At 42.8% G+C, this 26,286-nt stretch overlaps 1 pseudogene; it reads right to left on the bottom strand.

The window, feature by feature from the left end:
• LOC120941314 overlaps nucleotides 1-26,286 on the bottom strand; it is a 258,756-nt pseudogene that overhangs the window by 196,697 nt on the left and 35,773 nt on the right.

Below are 26,286 nucleotides of genomic sequence, written 5' to 3'. Positions count from 1 at the left end.
CTGTTACTTATCCTGCTTTTGTAACTATTGTGATCCATGCTAATACTTGAATTATTGTTTTTAATGTTTATTATTACATTTTGATATATTTTTTTGAACAATTTGTGTCCAGTTTGCTTACCTTTATACAGTATTGACGTCTCTCACTCTAAAAATCCCTCATTTTTGGAGAGCGACTGTCTCTCTCAACTGTTTCTCTTCTTTTATTAGTTGACTACTCGCATTCAATCACTTGATGAATGACGTTTAAAAGCATTTCAAAATTTCATTTGCTTGTAACACACATACACATTTAGAAATTAATTTGTTTAAAGTGGTTGTAAACCCACTATTTGGACTTTTACCTACAGGTAAGCCTACAACAAGGCTTACCTGTAGGTAAGGAGAATATCTCCTAAACCTGCACGGTTTAGGAGATATTCCCCTTGCAATGCGGGCGGCGCATGCGCAGGGGGAACTCCACGGCTGAAGGACCGGCATCGCCGGACCCTGCCGATTTTAAATCTCCCGCGCGCACGCGCGGGAGTGACGTCATCGCCGCTCCAGCCAATCACAGCGCTGGCGATACCCGGAAGACACGCCGGAGCAAGATGACATCCTGCTCGGCGTGGACCAGGTAAGTGGTACACACCTCGTTCCGAGGTAAGTATTTCATAATAGGCTAGTATGCGGTGCATACTAGCCTATTATGCCTTTTGCATTGCAGGTTTGGGGGGAAAAAAAAAAAGTTTATGCGGTTTACAACCGCTTTAAGAAAAATATTCCATCCTACTCCTTCAAATTTTTTCCTCGCTGCACTCAAAAGTAAGCATTGAACCAATTACATTTTTGTTTTGAGTTTAGTTATCCTTTATTGTTCATTCATGGCAAAGGTTCCCTGTTTTATCCCAAAAAATGGAACTCACAGTCTGGCAATCTCAGAACTGTGACCAACATTATACATAAGTAAATCCTTCATATACTTTACCTTGCCTGCTGGGTCTCCTGTTTCATTGAAGTATAGCATATAGTTATCATCCCCCCTGATATACAGGTTGTAGTAATCTGTCTCTGGGGGTACCAAGAAGCCGGTCAACCGAGCAATAAAAGGAGAGTTTTCTGTAGGCCAGGACTTGGAAGCTCCATCAAGCCAGGTGGTACCAGCATAGCCAGTGGAATTTTCATTGTAAGTCAAAGCGTCGTTCAGGTTAAAACTGCCATTCCACCTTTCCATTTTTATTCCTCGATTTCCTAATTACAAGGAAAACAAGGTTTTAAGTTAAAACAGCTAGAAAAAAGGACTCTGGTCAAAATTTGTTAAAAAAACAAAAAAGACACAGTAAATACATTGGATAGAAATTTAAGTTTCCAAACCTGCCTTTGGGTCAAGCCAAGAGTGCGCACTTTCTGCACTTCCTTTCATATACACAAATACAGAATTGTTAACTGACCCAATTTCACCAATGGGCCTATTCAATTGGCAATAACTTTGTCATTTCTTATAATAGGGATTTTGCTATATCTTTGGTCATATGTTAAAAGCACATATAATTATAAAAATAGAATAAATATGTATTTTTTTTTCAGTTTCATTTGGCAAAGCTATTCACAAATAAAATATAGGCTGTTTTTACACCATATTCACATGGGCGCAGAAGGCCATACAGAGTGAAGAAGGTGTGTGTTTATGCATCTAGGAAGTGGGTGTTTGCATACAGCCCCTGTGTTGTACACTTTTTGGTCTGACATATAGACCTCTATTAAGTATAATACAACTGACCAAAGTGCTATACTACCCTTAACCTCTATCAAATATAACAGAGGTGGGGTGCCAAGCATAAACTCATATTAGATTCTCATTGGCATCATCCCAAATAATGACAGCAAGAATAATTTTTTGGGGTGGTATTTTTTTTAAATATACCTCTGAGAACCACACTTACACAGTATTATGTTTAAACAGATTTTATTATACACGTTAATAATAAAAAACACTACAATCATAGTCAGTTAAAAGCTTTCTTGTAATATACAAGAAAAAAGCTCTGGGCCAGATTCACGTAGGAGGGCGTATCTTTGTGCGGGCGTAGCGTATCCTAGATACGCTACGCCGCCGTAACTTAGAGAGGCGAGTACCGTATTCACAAAGAACTTGCGCCCTAAGTTACGGCGGCATAGCGTAAATGGGCCGGCGTAAGCCCACCTAATTCAAACTAGGCTGGTATGGGGCGTGTTGTATGGTAATGAATCGTGACCCCAGGTAAATTACGCACCTAACGAATGGCGCATGCGCAGTATCACGTCAAATTTTCTCCGTAAATTACGCCAGCTCAATGCTTAGTCAACGTGAACCTAACCTACGCCCATTCCCATTCACGTACGACTTATGCAAACGACGTAAAATACGACGCTGTTCAGACGTTTCCGACGTCCATACCTAACATGACTTACCCCTGCTTTATGAGGGGTAAAGTTACGCCAGTCGGACGCCTTACGTAAAGAGCATATTTTAATACGCCGGGCGCAAGTACGTTCGTAAATCGGCGTATCTAGCTAATTTCATATTCAACGCGGAAATATACAGAAGCGCCCGTAGCGGCCAGCGTAATTATACACCCCAAGATACGATGGCGTAGGAGACTTACGCTGCTCATATCTTGGCAACCGTGAGGCGTATCTGATTCTATGAATCAGGCGCGAAGATACGACGGCGCACATTCGGACTTACGACAGCGTAAGTGGATATGCGCCGTCGTAAGTCCTTTGTGAATCTGGGCCTCTGTTTTTACAGAACCTATCAATGTTTATGCCCTGTAAACACAATCAGGTTTTCCGATGGGATAAAATCCGATGGAATTTTCTGACGGAATTCCGTTCAAGCTGTCTTTCCGACCATTCAAAACGCAGTGACGTAAAACACTACGACGAGCCAAGAAAAATTAAGTTCAATACTTCCCAGCATGCGTCGACTTGATTCTGAGCATGCATGTTTTTTTCTCCGTCTGAGTCTGAGTTTGATATCCTTTTTTCATCGGAAATTTTGATCGTGTGTACAAGGCATTAGACTTCCATTATTATATGTAATGTGATCATTATATCAGCATCCTCTCTTTTCAATAAATTCCCCTTTATCTTCTTTTTTGTGTTTTGTAAAAACAATTGAAAGCAGTATATATATATATATATATATATATATATATATATATATATATATATATATATATATATATATATATATATATATATATATATATATATATCAGAAATAATATTAAATAATATTTGAAGATTGTAAACCTTTAAAACTTGGTCTGATGTTAACTGCCAGTAAAGTAAAGTAAACATTTTGCTGTGTATATATATATATATATATATATATATATATATATATATATATACACTATATATTGACATTACATACCTGGAAAGAGCAAAGGAAGCACCGGTGGTTTTGGTGGCATCGTGCAAAGGATTGTTGTATCATTTAGACCGAGAACTTGACATTCCTGACCTACAGCCAGAATACAATGAAAATTGTTACAGATCTTTATTTCATACTTTTATTTTCCCCTTGCTATGTTACTTACCTCCCCTCCCTTTCCAGTATTGGGCATTTATGCCTGCTCCCATTCCCTCCAAGAACATAATGCTTGGGGTCTTGGAGTAACAAATTGCCAGGCCTGAGAATTGCAAGATGGGATTGGGGTGTGCAGAATGCAAATACCGGCCATATAGTTCATCATAGGGTATGATTGGCTTTTTTATAGGATGCAAAGGCTGCAATAGTGATTGGCTTGGACAGTATTGAAAGGGTAAGTAAAGAGATTGGCATTTCATTTCTAAACCACACTTGGGGCAGTTTTTTCTTTTTTAATACAGGTTCACTGTAGGGTAATATTGGCAGTTAGGGATGAGCTTTGAGTTCGAGTCTTACTCATGTTCGACTTGAACATTGCCTGTTCGCCGAACAGCGAACTATTTGGGGTGTTCGCGGCAAATTGGAAAAGCCGCAGAACACCCTGGAAAAGTCTATGGGAGAAATCTGAAGTGATAATTTTAAAGGGTTATATGTAAGTTATTGTCAGAAAAGTGTTTGGGGACCTGGGTCCTGCCCCAGGGGACATGTATCAATGCAAAAAATTTTTTTTTTTTTCGGGAGCAGTGATTTTAATAATGCTTAAAGTGAAACAATAAAAGTGAAATATTTCTTTTAATTTTGTACCTAGGGGGGTGTGTAGTATGCCTGTAAAGCAGCGCTTGTTTCCCATGCTTAGAACTGTCCCTGCACAAAGTGTAATTTCTGAAGGATAAAAAGTAATTTAAAATCACTGCTCCCGAAAAAACTGCCGTTTTTAAAACGTATTTTTTGCTTTGACACATGTCTCCAGGAGCAGGACCCGTGTCCCCAAACACTTTTTAGGACAATAACTTGCATATTAGCCTTTAAAATGAGCACTTTAGATTTCAAAAGTTCGAATCCCATAGACTTTAATGGGGTTCTAAAGTTCACACAAACTTTTGGTCTGTTCGCAGGTTCTGGTGCGAACCGAATGGGGGGGTGTTCGGCTCATCCCTATTGGCAGTCAATGCTGGCCCATAATTCACATCACAAGTGTTAGAACTGGTGTTAAAGTACATTACTGTCAAGTGTTGCATTCTTTATATCCAGTATTTGCGTGAATGATACATTGCAATGCAAGAACAATAGTAAAGGACACAATTCCATAGTCTATGCTGCCCACACAATAGCATTTCTAATTCTCTGTTCCTAGTAGCCTAATGACTAGAAATTACCTCCTACAAGGACTCGGGCTGGAAAGTCAGTCTCATCGAAGAACCGTCCATTGATTGTGATCACTGTGCCTCCTTGCACGCTTCCAGAAGCAGGGAAAATCCCGGTTACCTCTGGATGACAGAATACAGGAAAGACGTTCTTTGTTTTGTTTTTAAATAAAGGGTTAATGAAAAGGGTAAATTATTATTTTTGTTACCTGCGTAGGTCTGGAACATACTGATTTTATTGAGGGAAGACACAAAGTATGTGGGTAGGCTCGGTAGACTCCTGTAATGCATGAAAAAAATGTCCTTTAGGGCTACATAAAATGTACCTGCCATCCCATAAATGGTCTATACAGGACTATCATCTTGGCAATCAACCTGCTCATGAAAACATTTAGACAGCTATTCTTGTGTCAAGACAACTAGATTTCATATTTTTAAAATGCTTACCCTATTTTCATTATTATATTTCATATACTGTACATATGTGTATACATGCTCTATAATTTCTGCATGTATGCTGCACAGTTCAATCAGTATTCTGCTGTGAGATAAATGATGGCAAATCACCCAGGAGAGAAGATTGCTTGGCAGACAATGTTCAAACTGGTCTGAAAAAGTTTTGATCAGTGGCAGTCCCATCACTTTTAAGTAAACCTTAGGGCACCCCAAAACCATTAGAAACTAGTCTTCCAATCTGCCTTTTATGGCTGGATCACACATTTATTTTAAATTTGGCATCTGGAAGTTCCTAATATCCCCAATATTAGATGATGAAAACAGTACCTTGACTAGAGCTGATAGTGCTGAGATGCAGCATTCTCTCTGGAGGAAAATATGTGTTATGTACAGTGGCGGCTGGTGCTCAAAATTTTTGGGGGGGGCGCAAAAAAAAAAAAAAAAATGCAGCCTCACTGTACCTATCAATTGTCACCACTGTGCCATGCCATCAAATGCAGTCACTGTGCCATCAAAACGCAACCACTGTGCCATCAAAACGCAGCCACTGTGCCATGCCATCAAAACGCAGCCACTGTGCCATGCCATCAAAATGCAGCCACCGTGCCATGCCATCAAACCACTGTGCCCCCAATTGTCGCCACTGTGCCCCCAATTGTTGCCACTGTGCCCCCAATTGTAGCCACTGTGGCCCCAATTGTCACCACTGTGCCCCCAATTGTCGCCACTGTGCCCCCAATTGTAGTCACTGTGCCCCTAATTGTTGCCACTGTGCCCCCAATTGTAGCCACTGTGCCCCCAATTGTTGCCACTGTGCCCCCAATTGTCACAACTGTGCCCCCACTTGTAGCCACTATGCCCCCACTTGTAGCCACTGTGCCCCCACTTGTAGCCACCGTGCCCAGTACCCCCCCTGGCACTTACCTTTATGGCCGCTGGCCCTGATAGGCACTTCCACACAGCCAGTCAGCTGCCGCTATTCAGCTGACCGGTGCTCAATGTCCGGTCAGCTGAATAGTGGGCGGCAGCTGCGAAAATATACAGATTCATACAGTGTATGAATCTGTATATTTTACTGGCTGTGAGCGAGCCAGACGGGGCGGCGCTCCTGCATCCCTATGGACGCACCGCTACTGGTTATGTATACCAGTGTTTCTCAACTCCAGTCCTCAAGTACCCCCAACAGGTCATGTTTTCAGGCTTTCCATTATTTAGCACAGGTAATTTGATCAGCCTTAGGCCCCGTACACACGGGAGGATTTATCCGCGGATACGGTCCAGCGGACCGTTTCCACGGATAAATCCTCTTGAGGATTTGCGCAGATTTTGATGCGATGGAGTGTACTCACCATCGAATCGAAATCCGCGCCGAAATCCTCTGGCGATGACGTGTCGCGCCGTCGCCGCGATGATGACGCGGCGACGTGCGCGACGCAGTCATATAAGGAATTCCACGCATGCGTCGAATCATTACGACGCATGCGGGGGATCCCTTTGGACGGATTGATCCGGTGAGTCTGTACAGACCAGCGGATCAATCCGTTGGGATGGATTCCAGCGGATAGATTTGAAGACATGTCTTCAAATATTTATCTGCTGGAAATCCATCGCATGGGAGAAAAATCCGCGGAAACAGATCCGCTGGATTGTACACACCATAGAATCTATCCGCTGAAACCGATCCGCTGAGATTTTTCAGCGGATGGATTCTATGGTGTGTACGGGGCCTAAGTGTTGGGGGTACTTGAGGACTGGAGTTGAGAAACATCGATGTAGAGCAGGGGTCTCCAAACTTTCTAAACAAAGGGCCAGTCTATTTTCCCTCAGACTTTTGGTGTGCCAGACTGTGGACATTGGGAAAAGAAAAGGTCCCAATGTCAGCGAAAAAAACAATGCTCCATTTTTGGTGTCAGCTGGAGGTATTTTGCCCCATTGTTGGTGTAATTGGGAGGAATTGTGCTCCATTATTGGTGTCATTGATTGTGTCCCTTCATTGGGATTCAGCCAGGTGATTCTCTTATAAGTGACTGACAATATGAGGCATGCAGGTGATATAGCGTGGGTTAGCAGGAGACCTCCACCAATAGTAACAATGGCCGCTCACCTCACTGATAATAAAAAATCGCTTTCCCATAAGGGTCAATCCCAGGCATGTAACAGCATAATCCAAGCAGGAAAGGAATACATCTCAGGTAATATCAGCATGGATGGCAGATCTCAAATAATATCAACATGGATAGCAGCCATGGAATCCGATGTAAGAAAAACAAAACATAGTGTTTCTCCGCAATAACCAATATAACATTTAATAGTGAAAATACACTTACATAAAAAGCACTATATCCAGTGCTAGGAATCAAATGCAAATAAAAACGCACAGCATGGTCCGATAGATGGCAGCGGGTGAGGTCACGTACTTCCCTACCGAACGTTGCGTCCCAAGGGCGGGACTTCTTCAGCGGATGTAGGGGAGAGGAAACGTGCACCCAGTAATATACATGTATGTTGCTATAGAGAGTAAGTGGCTACAATGCAGCATATGGACCAAAAAGGTCTCTAGCTACAGGGCAGTGTGTGGGACAAAAAGCTCACTGGCTACGATCTATAGCAACATACATGTATATAACTGGGTGCACGTTTCCTCTCCCCTACATCCGCTGAAGAAGTCCCGCCCTTGGGACGCAACGTTTGGTAGGGAAGTACGTGACGTCACCCGCTGCCATCTATCGGACCATGCTGTGTGTTTTTATTTGCATTTGATTCCTAGCACTGGATATAGTGCTTTTTATGTAAGTGTATTTTCACTATTAAATGTTATATTGGTTATTGCGGAGAAACACTATGTTTTGTTTTTCTTACATCGGATTCCATGGCTGCTATCCATGTTGATATTATTTGAGATCTGCCATCCATGCTGATATTACCTGAGATGTATTCCTTTCCTGCTTGGATTATGCTGTTACATGCCTGGGATTGACCCTTATGGGAAAGCGATTTTTTATTATCAGTGAGGTGAGCGGCCATTGTTACTATTGGTGGAGGTCTCCTGCTAACCCACGCTATATCACCTGCATGCCTCATATTGTCAGTCACTTATAAGAGAATCACCTGGATGATCTTTATTTGGACTTTTCCTCTAGTGCTGCACTATCTACTTTACATTGACTCTTAAGGAATTTATAAATTGAATCCTAGTGCATAGCTGCTGATTGTGTTTTACCTGTATATTGCGCTGATTTTTTTACTATTTTCTTTTCCTTCATTGGGATTGGTGGGGGAGGGGGAATTATGCCCCATTGTTGGTATTAGTGGATAAAATAGTGCCCTGAGGGCCAGATATAAGCAAGTAAAGGGCCGCAGTTTGGAGACCACTGATGTAGAGTGTAACTCACCGTCCATAATGGTCATCCAAAATAAAGCTGATATTGTGATGGCCTGTACAAAAAAAAAATTTAAATAACACTGGTTAAACCTGCTTGTCTGAATACGTTCCACAAGAAAAAATGACATTATGCTACAACTTACCAACATAGGTACCAGTATCATGGCATATCATGGAACCAGAATCACTATTTGGATTGTTCAGTTGTAATCCATAGCTACAGAAGGAAATAAAAAGTTGCATTTCAGTATTAGGTTACTAGTGCTTGTTATGTTATTTCACCTCTTTTTTTTTTTACATTACAGTATATATTATTAATATTTACCCCCAATTACCAAATCATATATAGCAAATTTATTTTTTAAGTTTTTTCTGCACCATTTGCTTCTCTACATCCTCTCAACATGCAAGATTTATAAAGCTTGTCTGACCTGTCAGGCCTCGTACACATGACCGAGTTTCTCGGCAAAAACCAGCAAGAAACTTGCTGGGAGATATTTTTTTGCCGAGGAAACCGGTCGTGTGTACATTTTCGGCGGGGAAACTGTTGAGAAACTCGACGAGCCAAAAAGAGAGCATGTTCTCTTTTTCCTTGACGGGAATGGAGAAAATTGGCTTGTCGAGTTTCTCGACAGCCTAACAAGGAACTCGACGAGGAAAACGTTGTGTTTCGCCCGTCGAGTTTCTCGGTCGTGTGTACGAGGCCTCAGAGAAACTGATTGGATGAAAGGGACACACCCCTTCACACAGCACACAGGAACAGAGCTGATGCTGTCAATTATCTGGAGATCCCTCCCCTGTCACCTTTTTTCTCTTGGTTTCAGGAAAATTTGTTAGAAGTGACTCATGCTGATAGCAGAAGAATGAAGCAACAAAGAGAAACTACACTTAGTGCTCTTAAAGAGAAGTTCCACCCAAAAATGGAACTTCTGCTTTAAGAGTAGGTGACCCCCTTACATGCCACATTTGGCATGTAATTTTTTTTGGTGGGGAGCAGGTACCCTGTTTTTATGGGCACCCTGCTCCCGCTTCCTCCCTGGAGCCATGGCGCCAGAAAGAAGATTACCTCTCCCCATCCCTCCCTGCAATCTTCTGGGACACGTCACAGGTCCCGGAAGATTGCCTGGCCGTGCAGCCACCGTGCGCGCCCAGATGTGAAGCCACAGCCAGGCGCCCACAGTAGCAATGCCGGTGCCATGGGAAGGAGGGGGAGAGGAGCGGGGCTCCGTGCGCCAGCATTGCTGGTTCGTGGGACAGGTGAGTGTGTGATTATTAAAAGTCAGCAGCTACACTTTTTGTAACTGCTGACTTTAAAATGGGTGGAACTCCACTTTAATTGAGGCAAGTACAAGTTATAGGATATGTTTTTTTTTTCATATTTTATGTTAATATTTCATGTTTGAGGTTTACAACCACTTTAAGCTGGCCACACATGGATCAAAATTCAACTGGATTGACTAAATATGTAAATGGGCGAATCAGGACAGTTTTTTTATTCAGCCAGCTGGCTGAATGAAAAGAATTTGACCCATAATGGGCAGCTTTGAAATTCCTTTGACAGGTTTCTAACTCTGTTTGCATCCCCTCTGGGGAGACTCATTGGGGCAGATCCACATACATCTGCGGCGGGTGCAGCGTATGTAAGTTACGCTACGCCGCTGTAACTTACTTTGAGTTGGTTTGAATCCTCAATGAATTTGCGCCGTAAGTTACGGCGGCGTAGTGTATCTCTCGCGGCGTAAGGGCGCGGAATTCAAATTCGGCGGGTAGGGGGCATGTTTCATTTAAATGAAGCACGTCCCTGCGCATGCGCCGTCCGAAAAAACTCCCAGGGTGCATTGCTCCAAATGACGTCGCAAGGACGTCATTGTTTTCGACGTGAACGTAAATGGCGTCCATCCCCATTCACGGACGACTTACGCAAATGACGTAAAATTACGCGGGAACGACGGCCATACTTAACATTGAATACGCCACCATATAGCAGCTTTAACTATACGCCGGAAAAAGCCGAACGGAAACGACGTAAAAAAATGCGACGGCCGCTCGTACGTTCGTGGATCGTCGGAAATAGCTAATTTGCATACTCGACGCGGAATACGACGGAAACGCCACCTAGCGGCTGCCGAAACATTGCATCTAAGATCCGACGGCGTACTAAGGCGTACGCCTGTCGGATCTAACACAGATGCCGTCGTATTTTGTTTTGTGGATACCAAAACAAAGATACGACGCGCAAAATTTGAAATTACGCGGCGTATCAAGAGATACGCTGGCGTAATTTCTTTGAGGATCTGCCCCATTGTGTCCTTATTTATTCTGATCACCATGGTTACAGGTACTGAAAGTAAGGTTAAACGCGGATATGTTACCATCACAGTAGGTTATTTCCTACTTTGAAAACTGCTTATACAATTTCCAGTGGGGGTTCTATTTGTGATGACAACTATCTAAAGGTGGCCATAAATGGATTGAAATTCAGGTGGTTCAGCAGGGACCGGACAAATTTTGATCCATGTGAGGCAACTGCAGTTAAACGCTACAGAAGCCCTATCAGATAAAAGCTGCTCGATCGGCAGCTACAGCCAATGGCTACAGCTCTGATCTGTGTATTTTATGACAGCAGAGGTCCCCACCATCCACCTCACATATGCGGATGGGGGAATCGATTCTGTTTTTTTTTTTTGTTCAGACGTTGGTTGAATGAAAAAAATAAACCCTATACTGTATGACAGGATTTTGCTCACTTTGGTGAGAATTTCTCTAACTTCTTGTTCCTCTATCTACAGTAACCAAGCCCGCAATAACTAGTGAGGGACTGGAAACTTTAAGCCTAGGGAGAAAACACGGCCAACTAGTCCTTTCATAGTAGGGACAGATTCCTGTGGGCTACAAAAAAAGTCCTAGGCAAAATGTGCCATAGTTCCACTCCAGTCCAATTTGAGTTTCTTGCATAATGCATTTACACCATATTCCTAACAATATCAGTTCTTACTATAAATCAGCTGTGGTAAAGTACTTACAGTTGATCAGAATTGGGTTCTAGCAACAAACATGGCATTGCTCCAGCAAAAACCCTGTGATATAATGAGAGGTGATGTTAAAATCTGAAAGAATATAGACTAAATACAAAATTATTACAGGAAACAAGGTAATCAAAATAAACAAACAATTATGGGGAGTTTGACTGTTATTCTCTGCTATTCTGTGATTGGTTCATGATGACTTTAGCAGTTGACGTGGGTGTAACTTTGTTTTTGAATCTCACTCAGCCTTTGTTTGCTTCAGTGGTCCAATCAGACCAATTCTGTTCAAACGCATATAATCAATTGACACAATGAATATTTCAGTAAAAAAAAAATATATAACTTTCAAAAATAACTGCTCTAAACTGGAGGTTCAAAATGTAATCAATCAAAAAAGGAATGATTGGTAGACATGTGCACACTAAAAATATTTTGTTTCAAAATTTAGTTTTCGTACGAAAAATACATTTATTTAGTTACTCCCGAAATTCGTTTTTATTTATTTTGTTTCGTTAAAAAAATGCAAATATGCATTTGTCCAAAAATCCAAATGAATTAAGGTCTAATCTGTCATTGAAGGCTTATGGTGTCTGTCGAATGTTCTAACCGATGAAGCTGACTGATGGTCTGATGTGCCTACACACCATAGGTTAAAAAACCGATCGTGTCAGAACGCGGTGACATAAAACACTACGACGTGCTGAAAAAAACGAAGTTCAATGCTTCCAAGCATACGTCGACTTGATTCTGAGCATGCATGGTTTTTTAACCGATGCTTTTGCAAACTAACCATCGGTTTTGACCTATCGGTTAGGCGTCCATCGGTTAAATTTTAAAGCAAGTTCTAATTTTTTTGACTAAAGGTTAACTGACAGATGGGGCCCACACACGATCGGTTTGGACCAATGAAAAGGTCCTTCAGTCCATTTTCATCAGTTTTGACCGACCGTGTGTACGCTGCCTAAGAGGATTCAACGGAGCATCTAAACTGTTCGACGCCGCAATCATACATTTCCGGTCGAATGTTCCGCCTACAAGCTATAGAAGAATTCTAATGTTGTATGACTAGTAATAATTATGTGTATTAATTATTATTACTAGTCAACCAACATTAGAATTCTTCTATAGCCTATGGGCAGAGCATAAATGTCCGTTTGTGGTGATCGTATGTTTTTAGCTGCTTCGTCGAATCTTCATGTCTCTATAATGTCAAATCTTTTCTCTCTATGTAGAATAATCTTGGACTAATAGAGTTAAGGTTAGGCACATTCGACCACAGGTTCGATAGACACAGATCGCTATTGTGACTGTCATGTCGAATCTTTTATCTATATCGAACTGTTGTTGCAACAAAACGAAAATAAAGCATTTTTTATGTTATTCGGATTTAGCATTCTGCACGTTTGTTAATACGAACACGAAAATCCCCGAAATTCGGACGAAAATGCATTCGGACGAAAACAATGTCTAATGACTGGTAGAAAAATAAAGAAACAACCAAATCAATTTGTTTCATTATTAAAAGTTTTGGAATTTTGTATCAATCACCCTCTAAAAATACAGCAAAATGTGATAGAATCAGCTAATTAATAAAAAAACTATTCACAAGCTGACATTATTCATTTTCAGTGGCATGGGACAGGATTTGATCCCCAATCAGGGCTTCATTAGTACTGTATCTGAGACTACAGGGCTAAGATCTCCCCCTGTCTTTACTGAATTTTCCATTGTTATATATGGAAACCCCAGCGACTGGAGACACAAAGGGCCAGATTCACAGCGGAGATACGACGTCGTATCTCTGTTTCTATCTATGCGACTGATTCATAGAATCAGTTACGCATAGATAGCCAGAAGATCCGACAGGTGTAATTGTTTTACACTGTCGGATCTTAAGATGCAATACCTCGGCCGCCGCTGGGGGGAGTTTGCGTCGTAAACCAGCGCCGGGTATGCAAATTAGGAGTTACGGCGATTCCCGGCGGTTTTTCGCGTTCGCTACGTCGCCGCTAGTCTAGTTTCCCATCGCAAAGTTAGTCTTTATTTTGGTGCCTTAACTTTACACAGCAATCGTATTGCTGTATAAAGTATGGCCGTCGTTCCCGCGTCGAAATTTTAAAAATAACGTTGTTTGCGTAAGCCGTCCGGGAATACGGAATTACGCTACGCGCGTCGCCGTTCGAAAAAATGACGTCACGGCGCGCAATGCACGACGGGAGTTCGGAAACGGAGCATGCGCGGTAGGTCCGGCGTGGGAGCGCGCCTAATTTAAATGGCACACGCCCATTTAAATTGGCCCGCCTTGCGCCAGAGGCCGCCGGCGTAGGTTTTCAGCGCAAGTGCTTGGTGAATCAGGCACTTGCGATGAAAAATTGCGGCGGTGTAACGTTTCTACGATACGTTACGCCGCCGCTCTTCTATGTGAATCTGGCCCATAAAGCTCAGATGGAAAGCTGTCAGAAACACTTATAGATGAGGGGAAGATATGTCCTTTGGGGTCCCAGCAGCAGGGACACCTGGTTTGGAAGAAACCCGCACCCTTCTATCAATAAAACATTTTGGATGGAGTTGATTTTTAGAACCTTCACTTGATGTTAATCTTCAGCTCCCACACTCCTCTACAGTAGCATTAATAAAGGAGGCTTAGTGAATTGTGGGTTCTAAATGAAAAGATAATTCTTGCCTTAGCACCCTGACATTTCTCCCATTGGAGCTCAAAGCAGTATTACTGCCATAGACATCAGTAAAGATTTTGCCAACAATGGTGATCATGGAACCTGCAAAAGAAAATATATGTTCAGTCATTCAGTAAGCACAGTGATACATTTGGAGCATATGTCAAGTTTTTCCTTGCATAATGTCAAATAACATAATTGACATTGACAAATGACAAAATGATGTGTACATACTGTATATAAATGGTAAACTTCACACAAGAATAGCAATAATGTAGTAACAGTTACAAATTGTAAAGGTTAGAACACATAGTAGTAGTTTATCTTAAAGGCTTCAGTCTACTTTTGTTTTTCTAAATTCCAGCCATCCCATGTACCAATATACCACCAATGCAAACATAAAAAGCTTTCTCCTAGAGTGGGAAAACCTCAACATTCAGTTTGTTGTATAAAAAAAACTCCTCCATTACTTCCTGGATGTCCCTTGGGTTGGAAAAACCATTAAGACACAGGAAGTAGTTCACCAGCTGACCTCATTAACGCACACCCTGAACCTGCCTTTCCCTTCCAGGAGATCTCTCCAACCCACCTCTGCAGGTTCTTGCTTTTCAAATGCAATCAGCGGTGATTGGTCTCAGTAATTACACAGCCATCAATTTTTTTACTACCTTATCTTGCACAGATCATTCATTTGGCAGAGTGTGCAGGAGCTGAGCGATCAAATAACAACCTATGTGGAGCAGAGATATAGTACTGAAAAAAGGAGAAGTGTGTCCCTGAAAGTCTGAAAAAGGTCACAATACACTATACAATCTCCTTTAGATACACCATCAACTATTTAGTGCAAGGACCTACCTGATTGGTTACAGAGAGACTAGATAGATGGTGTGTCCTCCTATTATATAGTTTTGGTAAATCTAAAAGAGATCGTACAGAGATTGTACAATCAGATTGTAAAGTATATGGTCACCTTTATACACCTAAAACAAACTAGTTGCATTTTCAGGCCATTATTGTTAACAGCACCACAAGCGCAGAAGCAAACACACGTTTTGCCACAAAACAAGCAACAAACGCAGTAAAAAAAATAGCAACCCGCAACATGCCAAAATGTCCCATGAGCAGAAAGAGTCAATGGGCTGGCCTTTTTTAGTGTTTTGCGAGAAAAATGGGCCACAAAAAAGTGCACTCCCGCTACGCTAGGTGTGAATGGGGTCTAAAAGCGAAATTGGTGTGTTTGCACAAGTACAATGAGGCTCCATTTACATCTGTGCGTTTCCAACATGGTGTGGCAAACTGCACAAAAAATGTTTTGGAAATATGCTTCAAACACGCATCGCCTTTGCAGCGCAATTATTTGTTAATGGCACCTCAAGCGAAGGTAGCATGTGCGTGTATGCCCCGTGACACACATGCTTCAAGTGAACCAAAAAGTACAGTTAAAAACTTGCCATTCTCTGCTTTGAAAAAAGTTCTGGAGTTTCTTTGGGGAGTTTTTTGTGCATAGGGAATCCCATTCAAGCGAATGGGCTGCCCTATGCGTGACAAGCAAAAATGCAAAAAAAATGTGAGTTCCCACTATGTAAAGATGTTAACGGAACCTGATAGCTGCGTCTCTGTCCACTCTCTCCTATGTACTTGTACAAAGATGTCCATACACTAAGCAAACTAATTGTGCAATCTCCATACAATATTCTTTAGAGTTATCAGAACTATGAAATAGGCTGACCCACCTGAATATTCTTTCAATTTGTATCAAATCAGGCAGGCCCTTGCACTACATAGCCGATGGTAGCTCTAAAGGAGATTGTACAATCATATTGTAATGTGTATGGCTCTCTTATGGGAAGAATTGGGAAACTGAGTGGAAATAAAACAAGAGGTGGTATAGTAATGAGGGAGGTGTTATACAGTAAACATGCCCTATTCTATGATGCAGTGCATGATGGGAGATGACCTACAGGAAGTGATAGAATCATAAAGGCAGAAATAAGATGAGATGTACAGGAATGAAGGTTGTAACAATCCCACAATTAAAAAAAAAAATGGATTTCCTGCTACCTGTAATCTCTTACTAATGAATAATTCATTAATGTATTCAATAGATTTTTCATCACATTGAAAAGTGGAAAGGGCTGTCTCACATAAACACTGTAGTGTTACATTCATGATCATAGTGATTGCCATGACAGCAATACCAAGGTACAGAGCCACAACTGACTGGCTCTGTACACTATGTTTATGATCTGAGCTGTCTAATAACAGCTTGAACACAGACATTTATCGGGCTCATTTGCTACCCATATGTGTTTTCGCCAGTAAAGACACTCTAGACATACACTTCAACCTCTGTGTCATTTTCTTTTTAACAATATGGTGATAGGGACGTGGTTAAATTCATGCATAAGTAGTTCAGGAAACTCAATGATATTGCTATAAAATAAATAATTCTGGTGCAGTGATAAGACTGTATGTACATTTCATCCACATGGTGCTGAAGAAAGGCAAGTTGTACTTTTGCATTTTGTATATGTAAGTAAAACAGTAACATAAAAGTAGGATTGACCCTGCATATTAGTCCTGGTCATAGACGTGCGCACAGGGTGTGCCAGGTGTGCCCAGGCACACCCTAATCACCCTTTACAGCACAGATTTGCCCTACTTCCCTGGCTCCCCCCTTCCGCCGGCAGTGCTACCAGCTTCCCTCCTCTCCCGCCAGCTGTTGCTGCAAAGATGTTTTAGGATGAGTGGTGGAAGGGGCCGGTAAATATGTAATTGTCCATCCCCTTACCTTTCTGAATGAACATCGTGAGTGATCAGTAGTGTGTGTTTGAGCTTTTGGGTGCACACCCTAATGCAATAGACTGCACACACCTATGGTCCTAGTATCTGCCCATCTACAGCTTAAAGGAAACCAGAATGCAAAATAGGAGTTGGCATTTCTAACTTGTTTTAAAGGTTCTAATTCTAGGACTGTCGTCCTTATCTTTTTATACTAATGGATAGACCCAGAACAGACTTGTGTATTATAGATGTTGGGATCTAACATACACATGGGGCCAAATCCTCAAAAGAGATACGACGGAGTAACTGCTGTTACGCCATCGTATCCCTGGTCCTAACTATGGAACTGATCCACAGAATCAGTTTCCCATAGTTAGGACGAAGATCCGACATGTGTAATTGAATTACACTGCCGGATCTTAGGATGCAGTACCGCATCCGCCGCTGGGGGCATTTCGCGTCGAAATGCCGCCTCGGGTATGCAAATTAGCACTTACAGGGATCCACGAAGCTTTTCAGCTTTGTTTTTTCTCCGTAAGTTTTATTTTGCAAACACAAAATTAGGGCTGCTTTTACAAGGTGTAAACTGTTTACACCTTGTAAAAACAGACCTTTCTTGCTCGCGACGCGATTTTTTTTTAATTTAAAAAAATTTTTTGGCGCCGTATGTTTTTTTTACCCGACGCAACTTTATTGTCCCATCGCAATCCACAAAGCCCGACGTAACGTAATTTCGCGCTATGCACGTCGGGAAAATGACGTCACGAGCATGCGCAGTACGGCCGGCGCGGGAGCGCGCCTCATTTAAATGGGAATCGCCCCCTGGAGAAGAGGAACGCCTTGCGCCGGCCCGATTTAAGTTACACCGCTCAAAATTTCTAGGTAAGTGCTTTGTGGATCGGGCACTTAGTTAGAGATTTTGCGGCGGTGTAACTTAAATGGAAAAAGTTACGTTGCGCCGGGTTTTTGAGGATTAGGCCCATGGTTCTTCTAGCATAGTATCTTTTTTAACTAGGGAAGTGAAGATGACAGCCCATGAGCCTGAACCTTAAAAAAAAGGTCAGCTTGGCAATTTCCATATTCCATTGCTGATAGGTTGTCTTGTGTTATTGTGTTAGAACAGGTCTCTATAGTAGGCTGATTAAAATGTGGATCCCTGTTATGAATATGTATACCTATCTCCTTGAAAGCTAAAAAAAAATGAATTTTTCAGCTATGAAACTAAAATGTAATTTTAATGTTGTATTACATACCTGGTGGTCCAGTTAAAGGCGATATGCTATCAATGCCAGGGGAATAGGACTGATCAGTCTGAAAATGAAAGATAACCTATCAAGAATTCCTCTTGGAAATACAAAATAAATCTTAATATGTAGTATTATTGTATCAAGATCAACACAATTTGAATCCTGAGCTCACGTAGTAAAAAATCAGCAACACAAATCTGTAATTTGCAACCCCTGCTGGAAAGAATATACTAAACTACAGCTTACAGACTGGGAGCATTGAGCAGAAACCTTCTTGTATTTAGTGCTTTTTATGTCTCTTGGAGACACTTGCAAGATCGTTGCACTAGCCATTCTTCAAAAAAACTGGTTGATCCTGCTTCTCTCTGTCTCCACCTTCTGTTCATGTCCCCAATTCAGCTAGACGATCAAGGGGTCAAATGTGTTCCCTTTCCCTTAGCGTGTTCTAACTGTAGGGGGGATTGGCTACCACTGACATGAGAGAGATCACTGTTCCTGATAACAGGGAACAGAAAATCGCTGTCATGTCACTAGGCAGAACAGGACGGACCACCGGCAGACATCGAGTCCACGGGACCTGCAAGCACGCTCCCTCGGCGCGTGGCAGGCACGCCAGCGTGCCACCGGTGACATGCGCACCTGCTATCCCACAAATACAAAGGGACATATGGGTACACCCTTTTTTTTCACCTGTGCCATTCTGCCGACGTATATCAGCATGCGGCGGACGGTGAGTGGTCAAAAAAGAGTTCTGAGAAAGAATGCACTACAGATACCAACATCCTTTCTGGCTGATGGCTTGTTGTTTTCAATTAACTACCACGCCGCTGTTAAGTACTGTGGTAGTTTGTTGATCCTTCCTCTCAGTGTTGAAACTGCCTGCCTGTATGATGTATGATGTATGGACAGACAGCTTACACTGAAAATCTGCAGGAGATCTGCATGGCACCATGGTCCAATGCTTTCCAGACTCCTAAAAAAAAGTAAATGCATATTTTTTCCTGCAAACCAATGTGCATTTCTTTTTTCTTAAAGGTGAACTTATCCTTTAACCTCCCTTCTGTTCCCATTCCCCTTTGTTACAATAATTCCCCCTATCTGGGGCCATAACTGCAAAATCCCATAGTAATATTTATGAATACAGTTTTGCTTCCACTTATTACCAGTATGAAAATTACCCCAATGAATAAAAGACTAAATAATAATAATGAAAAGGAGTCCTCTGTCTTCTATACACCCAATGTGCTCATGACCACTTCACAATGACAGCAGAGGTAAAGTCACAGGCCCGGATTCACAAAGGAGTTACGACGGGGTATCTCCAGATACGCCGTCGTAACTCTGAGTGCAGGCCGTCGCAACTTCGGCGCCTGATTCATAGAATCAGATACGCCTCACAGTTGCCTAGATACGAGCGGCGTAAGTCTCCTACGCCGTCGTATCTTAGGGTGCATATTTACGCTGGCCGCTAGGTGGCGCTTCTGTATATTTCCGCGTCGAATATGCTAATTAGCTAGATACGCCGATTCAAGAAAGTATGTGTGCCCGGCGTATCAAGATACGTCGTTTATGTAAGACATACACCGGCGTAAAGATACCCCTCATAAAGCAGGGGTAAGTCATGTTAGGTATGGACGTCGGAAACGTACGAACAACGTCGTATTTTACGTAGTTTGCGTAAGTCGTCCATGAATGGGGCTGGGCATAGGTTACATTCACGTCGACTAAGCATTGAGCCGGCGTAATTTACTTTGAAAATTCGACGTGATACTGAGCATGCACGCGCATTCGCCATTCGTAAAAAGCGTTATTTAAGTGGGGTCACAACACATTTACATACAACACGCCCCCTAACAGACTAGTTTGAATTAGGCAGGCTTACGCCGTGTCAGATACACTACGCCGCCGTAACTTAGAGCGCAAGTTGTTTCTGAATACAGGACATGGCGCTCTAAGTTACGGCGGCATAGTGTATCTGAGATACGCTACGCCCGCCTAAAGGTAGGCGTTTGTATGTGAATATGGGCCACAGTGTTTAAAACCAGTTGTAGCAAGAAAAACATAGGTAACATTGTTGTCCACATACCTGGAACCTACATCCCGACCAATACCGCCACCACCAAGACTGATAGTCACCATTGCAAATGTTGCTGATGTCAACAGGTACTCCATCTACACTCACTCTCACCATGTAGTAATCTGCCGGCATAGACCTGTATGGGAGAAAGCAACACTCTTCAATATTTATGAGCAAAAGGGAATTTGGAAATGCCACGGTTTTACAGTCCCCTCGCCATCCACCTAAACACAGCAATGTAGCTTCACAGATGCCGCGTCAAATATTAAATGACTACTGAAGAAGGCCTCGACTGCAATGCACGCGGTTGCAGGGTAGTGGGTTCTCTTTAAATCTGGTCCTCTCCATGTAGATACAGATTAATCAAGATGGGCATCACTTGTGTAGTATTTACGAGTAGTCTAAAGAGTAGCCTAAAAAGGATGAAAGAACTAAATGCTCTTGTACGAGAGTCTAAACAATTCCCAAATCCAGTTACTATGTGATGCATCAGCTGCAAAAATGTTGATAGCCATGCCCCCCACAACATTTAGCAGGCTCAGCCTACATGAGAGTGGCACCCCATCACAGGAAGTTTCATTAGGTGGACTAGACTGCCAGGAATTTTGGATCTTACTAGAGGTACTAAAGGAATACTGTAAACACAGATAAACTTATAACTAAGTGCTACAACACCTATTTTTTTAACAGAAGGCTATAGTTCTACTTGAAGGAAGCAGGTCAGTGCTAATGAGTTTGAAGAACTACAGACACTAAAAAGTTCAGTTTCTCTCAATATGCCAAGCATACACATTATATATGCTATTCCTGCCCCTGAGTTGTTGGCTTTGAAACCCTAGAAGGAGGAAGTGGAGAGAGAGAGAGAAAAAGTCTCAACCCACATGTCCTGTCCATTCCAAGCCACAAGATACTGTACTGTTATACACAACTAGGAAGGGACTAAAGCACAGAGTAGATAGGCTGACTCTGAGTTCCAGTGCCACACCAAAGTTGCTGCCAGTGAGAAGTTCCATTACAGACTGGTGGGACAATAGTTGGAGGATCCCCCCTGACTTCTGGTCTTGTCTTCAGGACTCTGATGCAAATAGAGATGCTGCATCATCCTCAGAGGCCCCTGCTACTGGACTTTGCTACAACATTTATCCAGAGGTATCTATATTAATAGCCATATACACTATATTACCAAAAGTATTAAGACACCTGCCTTTCCAAGCATGTGAACTTTTATGGCATCCTAGTCTTAGTCCGTAGGGTTCAATATTGAGTTGGCCCACCCTTTGCAGCTACAACAGCTTCATCTCGTCTTCCCAATATCAGTACCTGACCCCACAAATGCGCTTCTGTCAAACATTCCCATAGACACACTCCTAAACCTTGTGGACGGCCTTCCCAGAGGAGTTGAAGCTGTTAAAGCTGCAAAGGGTGTGGCCAACTCAATACTGAACCCTACGTATTAAGACTGTGATGCCATTAAATTTCATATGCATGTTAAGGTAGATGTCTCAATACTTTTGGTAGTATAGTGTATACCCAGGTATATATAGGTATATGTGTACCAGTCTACCAAGACTATTATAGGGCCCTTTGCTGATAATACCTGTCATTTATCTAAAAAGGTTGTATTATATACTGGTGTGCATCAATATGCTTATAGTTAATGTTATATGCTAGTTACAGTAGCTCTTCTGCTCTTATTCATTTGATTAGTGCAATATCCTGTTTGAGGAGGGCCATTTCAATAACCCCCCCGAAAGAGGGATATATATCTATATATATATACTGTGTATATATATATATATATATATATATATATATATATATATATATATATATATATATATATATATATATATATATGTATTTCAACAGTGTATACTTTTGACTTCTCCATGCAGTACCAAGGATTGAGCTTTTTCGTCCTGGGGTTTACTAATACTAGTAACTGCAGTAACAAATAATTCTTTCAGTGCCACATGCGGGTGAAATCTGGTATTATACAATACACACACTGCAGTATTCTTTATTGCTTCATCCCTTTCTACTGGAGCATACAGTAAGGGCCCTTTCACATGGAGCGGATCCGTATTGATCCGCCCCGTGTGTGTCCGTCGGCTCAGCGGGGATCATCCGTAAATCCCCGCTAAGCTGTCGGCGGACAGGGCGGTCCCGGCACACTGTGCAGAGACCGCCCTGTCTTTCCTCCGCTCTCCCCTATGGGGAATCGGATGAATACTGACCGTGTGTCCGTATTCATCCGATCCGTTCCGCCAGACGGAAAAAAATAGGGTTTTCTTCCGTCTGAAAAAGCGGATCTTTGTGGAGGCGGATCTGTATGGACGTTAGCGGATCCATCATCCGCTAACGTCTGCAATCCCATAGGGAAGCATTACAAGCCTGTTTACGGACTTGTAAAAAAACGGACCGTTTGTCTGCACGTGTGAAAGGGCCCTAAAAAGAAACTCGGATGTTTGCTATTTTTTTAATGCACACAGTTCTCTTTCCAGAAACATTGATACAAGTATTAGGAGACTTTCAGGCCCCGTACACACGACCAGTTTCCTCGGCAGAATTCAGCTTCCGACCGAGTTTCTGGCTGAATTCTGCCGAGGAAACTGGTCGTGTGTACACTTTCGGCCGAGGAAGCCGACGAGGAGCTCGGCGAGGAAATAGAGAACATGTTCTCTATTTCCTCGTTGTTCTATGGGAGCTCTCGTCCCGCCGAGCTCCTCGGCGGCTTCAGGGCTGAACTGGCCGAGGAACTCGATGTGTTTGGCACGTCGAGTTCCTCGGCCGTGTGTACGAGGCTTCACACTCAGGCACTGGCTGCGTTAGAGGTAAAGTGCCGCTAAATATTGCGGCACTGTACTGTATTTTTAGTGGCGCTTTTCAGGGTTAGGAGCGCCCCCCTAGCAACCAAAAAAAGGGTAAAAGCACCCGCAAAAGCGTCGCTGTCGAATCGTTTTCCAGGCGCTTTGGCAGCGCTGGCCATTGATTTCAATACACCGCTCCGGCACCACCCCAAAGATACTTCTTGCAGGACATTTTTTCCTGTCCTGCAAGTGCACCGCTCCAGTGTAAAAGCACTCAGGCTTTCACACTAGGGCTGCAGAAGAGGCCGTTTACAGGCGCTTTTCAGGTCCTTTTTTTTAGCACAAAGCACTTGTAAAACACCTCTGTGTGAAAGTGGCCTTATGCAGGTGATTTAGAGCCAGAGGTGAGAGTAAGGCCCTTCCATATGGGGACGGATCGGTTTGCAGCGGTCCGCCAGCAGGCGGATGACAGGTCCCTCTCTGCTCACTGAGCGGGGAGGGGCTTGTCGAGTGCCGCTGCTTTTCTATGAGAGATCTTTTTTTTTAATCAGATCTCACCTGATCCGATCCGCCAGGACGATGGCGACGTTTCGACATCCGTCTGATTTTAGCGGATCAGATTGGATGTCAGCGGACATGGTCACCGCTGACATCCGATGCAGGTCCGCCGAATAAACTGACACGGTCCGCCCATGTGAAAGGGGCCTAAATTATCAAATTGGCACAAATATTTGTGTAACAACGGTCTAAAAGGGAGATTTCCTCAAATTTTCTGTTGTGTCTTCAACTGGAGGTGCAGGACACAGGCAGCACAATTCACAGATTGAAGCTAAAAATACACTGATGAGACGTTAACCCTTCCCTACTCTACCTAGGTCACCTGAAATACGTGGCTGCATTTTGTACGTCTAGGTAAACATACCTGGTGTAGCAGGTTATTTGTGTTGCATGACTGGCATCTTTCTCCACATCACAGGGATTGAAAGGGTGGCGGAAACTAGCTGGACACTGTTGCCCAGGTTGGTATTTCCATGCACCATAATCAAACTGGTTAGCATCTGCAAGCCTGGAGAATGAGTAAATACAAAATAAAACACATTGTGAATCCAGATTGCTCAGATTTACCAATTACACATGAAGAAGACTGACAGTTCATTAAAAACGATCGCTTTAATGCAGCTTAAATGTTCTGTATTATTTTTATTCTTGCAGAGATAGATATCTTGGTGACTGTAAATGATAGTCCCCTGGAAATGTGCGCATTTAAAGGGGTTGGCAACCATTGTGTTCTTTCTATCTTAATGGCAGCTATGCATTAAGGTGAAAAAACACCTTGCACTCTCCGGCCTCCCCCATACCCCATTTTACTTACCTGAGCCCCGAACTTCCGTGGGCTCGTTCCCTCTCCTGCGTTACGTTTCAAAACGGCTTGAAGGCTATTCATTGGTTTAGATTGACAGCAACGCAGCCATTGGCTCCCGCTGCTGTCAATCAAATCAATGACGCGGCGCCGGGTGGCGTGGCTGAGTCATACACCTGGCAGCTATGGCCGCCGAGTGTATGACACGGGAGCGTGCCCCCAAGGTAACTCTCTCGGGAGAGAGATTCCCAGAGGGGGTTAGCTCTTGCGGGGAGGAGCTGTGAGAGCCGCTGTGGGATCCCAGAAGAGGATGATCGGGGTCACTCTGTGCAAAATGTACTGCACAGTGGAGGTAAGTATAACATGTTTGTTTGAAACAAAAAACTGAACCCATACAACCCCTTTAAGTCTCTGTGACTCACCTTATCAGTATAGGAAGTGGCACAATGGTGACATGACCAGAGTACAAAGTACAGGAATCGACAGTACAGGCAATAGTTACTGGAAATGTACTGTATGTAAATGGCCCTCTCCAGCAGGACAAAAGACTTCTGCAGTAATGCCATTATGACACGACAGGCCTAAAAATGAAAGCCCCATTCAAAGTACATCTGTGCCTAGACAAATGGACATTAAAGTCAAACTTTATTCAATTCTGCCTCCAGTGCCCTGTCCATAATGCCACGCAGAGTTTTCTCCAGCAGGAAGAAAAGAGGGATTCTGTCACTAAAACTTGTGACTCATCATCCTTGTTGCCATCCTGAAATGTGGCAGTACAGTGCATGCACCCTTTATCAGCAGCCAATCGGCATGGGGAAAAAAAGCAGAGCCGGTTGTTTTGCCATACTCACACAGGTACTGATTGATGCCCTCTGCTGCATGTGCAGCCACTGCAGCATTGCCAAAGTTAAATTCCACCTGTGGCCATGTTGAAAATTAGGCATTTTATGGACTGGTGGAATTCCCGCTGAATTTCAGCCCAGCTGAGCACTGGCTATGCATGACCGCCTGAAATGGCTACAGACTCTTCTGGCCTGCTTTAGCAGATCCAACCCTGGGTACCTGTTTAAGAAACTCTGCACCACCAAATTGAGGACATGTGCCAGGCATGCACATGTGTCAACTTTCCCTGTTAAAGGGCAGACAGGAAGTTAGTGCAATTATCGCACACACACCATTCCTGGCATAGCGTGAACACCTCTGGGCCTGCCCCTGCAGAGCTGAAAGAAACCTGTGCTCCGGTGTAGCTCCTGTTCCCTAGACACACCAGCTGAAGCACTGCATGGCATATTTTTAGTCTAATGCCGCGTACAATTTTCTGCGATGTAAAAAAAACAACGTTTTTTAAAAACGTCAATTTTAATTGATCGTGTGTGGGAAAAACGACGTTTTATGTCTTCTGAAAAACGACCAAAAAAAATTGAAGCATGCCTTTAATTTTTATGTGTCGTTTTTCAAAACGTCGTTTTTTACTTCACAGAAATTGACCGTGTTTAGGCAAAAACGACGTTTCAAACGACGTTTTTACACCCACCCGCGCATGCCCAGAAGCTAGTTGTGAAGCGAGCTTCAATGGAAAAACGTGGTGACTCGTAACCTCGCTTTGCTAGAGCACTGTGAAAAAACGATGGTGTGTAGGCAACATCGTTTTGAAAAAGTGTCGTTTTAAAAAACGTCGTTTTTTACTTTCACAGAAAACGTAGTTTTT

This window comes from Rana temporaria, chromosome 5 (assembly GCF_905171775.1).
Source record: "Rana temporaria chromosome 5, aRanTem1.1, whole genome shotgun sequence".
In the NCBI taxonomy this organism is placed as follows: Eukaryota; Metazoa; Chordata; class Amphibia; order Anura; family Ranidae; genus Rana; species Rana temporaria.
The sequence above is the reverse complement of the archived record's forward strand: the minus strand, read 5'-3'. Positions and strand labels throughout refer to the sequence as shown.